The sequence below is a fragment of the Sturnira hondurensis genome, unplaced genomic scaffold, assembly GCF_014824575.4.
Source record: "Sturnira hondurensis isolate 20B ecotype Veracruz unplaced genomic scaffold, ASM1482457v3 Scaffold0013381, whole genome shotgun sequence".
Lineage (NCBI taxonomy): Eukaryota > Metazoa > Chordata > Mammalia > Chiroptera > Phyllostomidae > Sturnira > Sturnira hondurensis.
Window position 1 is genome coordinate 3,448,238 of NW_028086012.1, and position 6,230 is coordinate 3,454,467.

Below are 6,230 nucleotides of genomic sequence, written 5' to 3' on the forward strand. Positions count from 1 at the left end.
CCTGTTCTCCGGCCCCATGAGCTCTGCTACTGTCCTACCCACGGACGACAGCAGAGGGGGCCCTCGGCCTTGGGATGTAGGTCGGGGCTGGCACGGCTGGAGGCTGAGCTGGGGGTGGGGCGAGGTGTGGGATTTTAGCCAAAGACTTTGTAAACCCGGTGGGGCGCGGGGTGGGACAGAGACAAGGAAAAAGGTGAACCAGCAGAGGGCTCGGGGTTCCTTCGGGAACTTTTCCTGCCTGAGAAGCTTGTGAGTGCCACAGCCTCTGTGCTGTATGTAAATGACACAAATTACTATGCAACCTACGGCTCTATTCCGAGTCGGCAATTTGGGTCATTTTCCTAACGCAGTTGAAGCTGGAGCAGTTGGAGCAGGAGACGCCTGCCTCCCCCGAGGTGCAGGGCTCTTTTCCAGGGAGCCGAGAGCATTCGCTGCCTTCCGGGGCACTCAGGAAAGAACAAGCTCTGTACTCTGGGCTGGGACTTCCTTTCAGTTTTCCCCTCCGTGAGGAGAGGGCTACAGATGGGCCCCGAAATCCTGCAGTCTGCTTCGGGGCTAGGGGCTGGTCAATATGACGCCCACCCCACGTTTTGGACTTAGTCCACAAGCCTCTTGTCTTTCTTTGGGTAGAGGAGGCCAGGACAGTGGATTAGCCGAGCTGTTGCTAGGGGGCGAGGCCGGCGGTTGCTAGGCTCGACGGATGTTGCTAGGCAACGCTAGGCGGGGCTCACGTCGCTAGGCTGGAGTAGAAGATGCCAGGTTCTGGAAGGGCTACGAAGGTCCCCTCGGTTTTAGTGGAAGGTGCCCAACAGCGCTGCTCTCCCTGCGACTTTCTCCAGGCATCGGCTTCATCGGCTGGACGCTGGCTCTGTCGGACCTTGCGGTTCACACCCTCTGCGACTCCGTGATCCTCTGGGCTCTGAGCGAGGAACCCTGGGTCTTTTTACACATGTCTTTATGATTGCTTGTGCAGTGAGGTGGGAGGGAGTGTCGCTTTTGGGTTTCCATAGCAACTTCTAGGTCATCCCATTGCTTCCAAAGGTTTGAGCTGTTGCTTGTGCAAATTTACATACATCTGCATGTCATTAACATAGAGGCCCGAAACTAGTTTGGGCAACTGTCCCTTGCTTCTTTCTCATCCTGCCTGATGGGCACGTGGGCTGCACATGCCTGCACACTCATGTTTTTCTTATTAATGTTCCCAGACTTGGGTTGGGTGGGTAAAATGTAATAGTGATCACCAGTTCCCATTCCTGGTCACCCTATTGAACTATTAGGATGAATCAATCCAGGTACCCCTGACCAACAACAACCAGCCCCCCAGGCAATGGTTGGAATCCCAGTTCTGCCCCTTGCCTGGCTGTGTGACCTTGGGCAAGTTTAGTTTCCCTCTTTGTGGCTCAATTTCCTTCTGCGTAAGAGGGTCACTAATCCCTAACTCATCAGGTTATATGAGCGTTCAGTGAGATGTCACTTTTGCATACACTTATTTCTGCTCTGGCACACAGTAGGCATTTGATGGCAGCTCCCTCCCTCTCTCCATAGAGCCCAGCTGCTCTCAGGACCCAACCAAAGCAAATCAACTTCACCTTTGCAGGTGAAGACATGACAGTGAACAGCTTCCAGATGTCAGGGCAGACTGGAGTTGGGGCACAGGATGTGAACTATTGGTTTGCTCATTTGTCCTTCTTGGAGGTTGCAGACCAGGTTGGTGAAGCATGAGCCCAGCTCCCTACTCATCCCTGTGTCCTGACCTCTTCACCACCGCTGCCGCCACACATGTACACACTTAACACACTTGTCTGTCTCTGGGGCCAGGTCTTTCCAGAAACCTTGCATTCCTGTTTGCAGCTTGAGGCAGCTGCAGCTGTGCCAGCTGAGGTTGAGAAGCTTAAAGACCAGAGCTAAGAAGGTGGTGACGGAGAAAAGTCCCCACCAGGTCTGAGATGTGTGGGCTGGAGCAGGGTCTGCGGGGAGGAGCAGAAACTTTGCTTGGAGACCTGCATATCTGAGCCCTTACCAGAGGGGACTGTGGGACCCTGGAGTCATTCCCTTTCCCCTTTTGGGCCTCAGGGTCCCATTGTGGACAATTGGGACTCCCCTGCTGTGACTTGGGGCAGGGGAAGGCAGAAGTCAGCTCAGTACAGAGAACCTCCCACTGCTGCAGCGCATAGGAGCTGTGCCATGGGGAGGAGGGGGCTGAGAAAGCAGAGGCTGAGAGGGGACCCCTTGAGCGTGGCTGGGATGGAGCAGTAGATCTCCTGGAAGCTCTCAGTCTTATGCAGCCTCTCATTGTTCCAGGTGAGTGCTCCAAAAGCTGGGAAGTCCTTCCTGGGTCTGAGTTCACCTTCCTGCTCTGCCAGAATCTCCTTTGTCTTGCCCTCCTTTCTCCTTTCAGACACTGGTGTCTCTGTCACCTTAACAGCCTTGACAGCCAGAATCAGAGGGGAGGTAGGGGAGGTGTTGGTCTCTTAGGTCTCAGTTAGGTTCAGATAATTAAAATAAATGAGGTTGGCTACTATCCTGGGTAGAGGAAGGTTGTTGAAGATGAGAGGGAGTATAGGATCTGGATTCTAATGGGTTGGTTGGCTTCTGGGAGGAGGGGACCACACCTTGTAGTCATGACTTGCTTCTGTGTGCTGGAGTACTCACTATGTGCTAGTGAATGGCGATGGGCCAGCTCCTTCCCTGGTAGCCACCTGTGCTCCATAGCTTAGGATTCCAGGGACAGCTGAGAGCATGGCAGTGTCCTGCTGGCCTGCTTGTGTCCCACTCTGGGGGCCAATTATATCTCCATCCCTAGCGGCGCTGATTAACAGTTAATAAAGCAGTGAACACCTGCAGCTATGAAGGCGAATTAAAAGCAACAGTCGGCATAATACACAACCCGATAAGTGAGCAATTAACAACCAGAGAAAGATTAATAGAAGCAATTATGCTCTACTCTGAGCTCTGTAAATACGACTGTCAGTGGTTGAGGGATCCTGTGCAGCCCCACCTGGCCCCACCCCAGGCCACAGCCTCTGCTGGGCAGGAGCCAGCCCAGCTGGGTGACTTGCAGACCACAGAGCCGTGGACACATGAGCAATACACACATATGCAAACGTGCACATGGTCATACATACACTGACATGCTCAGATAGTCCATGAAATGCAGTTGTACGGATAAACAAATTCCGCACCATCTTCCAGTCTCACATCCGTGCAAACGGGTGCACACAGCTACGTGTAGGTCCTGCCAGAAATATACACAAACATGCACAGAAAAATGCCCACCATGTCCCAAAGAGACACTTCCCTGTTGTACACAGAGTTAGAGCCACACAAGCTGCCAGACTCACAGTGACAGCCACATAAACAAATTTGGACAAGTGGACACACAGAGCCACCTACTCATAGGGCCCCTCTGCATACGGCATCTGGCCTTCTCTGACGCCACCTTACAAAGGGCCACCTGCAGTGGGTGAGCGTGGCAGCAGTCGGTCAGACTGAGAACTGGAGCAAGGGTGGGAGGGACAGGACATGTGCGAACACACATTACAGCATGTCTGCAGGTATGCCACGCAAGCACGTGTGTCCTTGCAAGAGTGTGCTTACCATTGTATAAGCATGTTCCTACATATAAAGAGCATGTGCCTATACATCTGTGTCTCTCAATGAATGTTTGTGTGTCGTGGTATGTGCGTGGGCTTGTGTGCATGTGCTTGTGTCCAGAAGATCTGTGACTACACACCTGGGCTTCTGGTTCGTGTGTGATGCTGTGCCAGTGCCCGTGTCTGGGTAATTGTGTGACTGTACCTCAGAGTGGCTTTACATGGGACCTGTCTCTGTGCCCACAAGGTGCTTCCTGGGGGGCCCCAAACGAGGGCCCACCTCCAGGAGACAGGGCTCGAGGACAGTCAGGGATCCTCCAGGACTCCTGGGGCTGCATTGGTTTCCCTCCCTGGGATTTCCAGCCCCCCCTAGTGTGATTCAGCACTACAGGGCCTCTCCCAGGACAGAGGGGAGAACTGTTGCTGATGAAATGCCCCTGGGGGTTAATTTCTCCCAGTGGGAAAGTGGAGGTGGGAATTCACCCAGAACAGGCACTTTCCTCTTGAGACCACAGCCCCAGTCCCACAGGGCCCGGGCCCTCCCCGCCCCTGCCTCCCCCTCAGAGCTCCCATGGAAAGCCCCCAGACCCACGTACTCAGAGACACCCCGTAGTCTGAGACATACACTGTCCTATGCAGAGGCCCCAGACCACCAGGAGACAGCCATGCAGACACACAAACACAGTGTCGTGAATACAAATGCATTGAATCCTACCCATAGCTGTCCCCAGACCTAGCCACCCACACACGAAATCTCTCTCTTTCTCACACACACACACACCCTAGAGCACTTGCTGTGAGACACACACACATCTGCATTCCCACATGTCCGTACACCCATGACTCTTGAGACAAGCCTAGTGCCAAGCCTGTGGGCCCAGCAGGGCGTCCTGCGACAAGGCCCCTCCCCTTCCTCAACACTAGTCTGGCCCGGTGGCCGAGGTAGCCAGGCCCTGTGAGAGCTCTGGGTCACCAGCTAGCCCACCAGCTGACAGGCGGGGGCACAGAGGCCTGGCTCGGTCAGAGGGGCGCAGGGGTGTCAGTCAATAAAGGGGTAATGAGGTTCACTAACATCCCCCACCCCAGATCCTGATGCAGTGGTGTGCCCTGGGCCGCTCATTATTGGGCAGGAAGGAGTTCCTGAGTGGGGACACACACAGAGACACTTGGACTCCTGTGGAGACACCCCCACACACTCAGACTTCCCCAGGACACAAAAGGACTTATTCCGGCAGGTACTTCCTCTCTGACACTCACAGGCACCGGCATTTCCCGCTCCGGGAGTGAGCCCTCCCACCGAAGCCCAGGCTGACTTTGCAGAGAGCCCACTGGGGGCCCTCACCCCCCATCTCTGCCTCCCACTCTCTAATGAGAGCAAATAGAAAACGCTGATGTGGTTCAGGGAAATAGATCAGAGGGGCCCCAAAGCCAAGACATCTGCTGGTCACTCTTCTGTTTGACTTGTATTCATTCGGTCTTCGTTAGTCATTCATTCATTCGACCAACAACAGCAAGGACATTAAACAAATCAGTATATTCAGTTCAACAACCTGGCTGCCCTCCTGGTCAGGGGGTACAGTAACTGGGGAAGGAGAAACGGGGAGTCTGGGCTCTGAGGGAGGAGCAGGAGGGAGTGGAGGGTATGTCCCCATTCCCTTCCTCTTCCTCAGTCTCTCAAAGCCGAAGAAAAGGTGCTTCTTCGGCAGCAGGGAGGAAGAAGGCCAAATCCCCAAATAATCGGTACTAACAGCACCTCTTCCTCTGTGCGGGCGGGCGCTGTTCTCGGTGTTCAACATGCACTCGGCTGGTCCTCACCACGACTCTGTGAGGAGGCTACTCCTGCCCCTTCTGGGGCTCACAGGGAGGGTAAGTAACTCGCCCAAGGTCATAGCTTGTCAGAGCCAACCCAAGTGTTTAAAGAGCCTGGGGCAGGAATATAAAAGGAGCCCCTAGCCCTCTACCCACACTGCACCCCTCCTACCCCCCGCCCCTTCCATCCTTTCATCCCCGGGCTCCGGGGTTATTGTATGCAGGCGTATGGGCACCCCGACACTTGAGTTTCTGCTTGGGCCACACTCCTGGCCAACAGCCACCCCTCTGCCACGCTTAAAGCTTAAGGAGAAAGGTCGTGGGAAAGAGGCCACCCAGGCCCTGGCAGCTGGCCCCGGCTGTTGCACAGGGAATTCCAGGGTCCTGGGCTGGGGGATGGTCCAGAAAGAGGCTGGAGCTGCAGGTGGGCGCAACCCTGTGAACTCCACGCAGAAGAGGGCCAAAGTGTTGTCATCTGAAGCTGGTGGCCCAGGTCAGGTTCCTGGGTTGCCTGGGTCTGACACCATTAGAGTCCGTAAGTGGCAGGTCCAGGACATGATCCGGGCACTCGGCTGGGAGTCTGCACTTAACCAGGCTAGGGGGCACTGAGGGGTCCGGGGCTGATGGGGGCAGCAGCTGCTGAGCTTTACTTCCCCACCCCCACTCCCAACTCTGCCCTTACCACTTTCAGGCCCCTCCCAGCCGAGGCAATGCTCTTCTCCAGCTCCATCTGGGTGCTGGGGACTAAGTCTGGGCACCCCTGCTGCCCGATTGATTCCCCCTGAGACCCGAGCCTCTGCTGCACCAGGGAGGGGGAGAAGGGGAGGC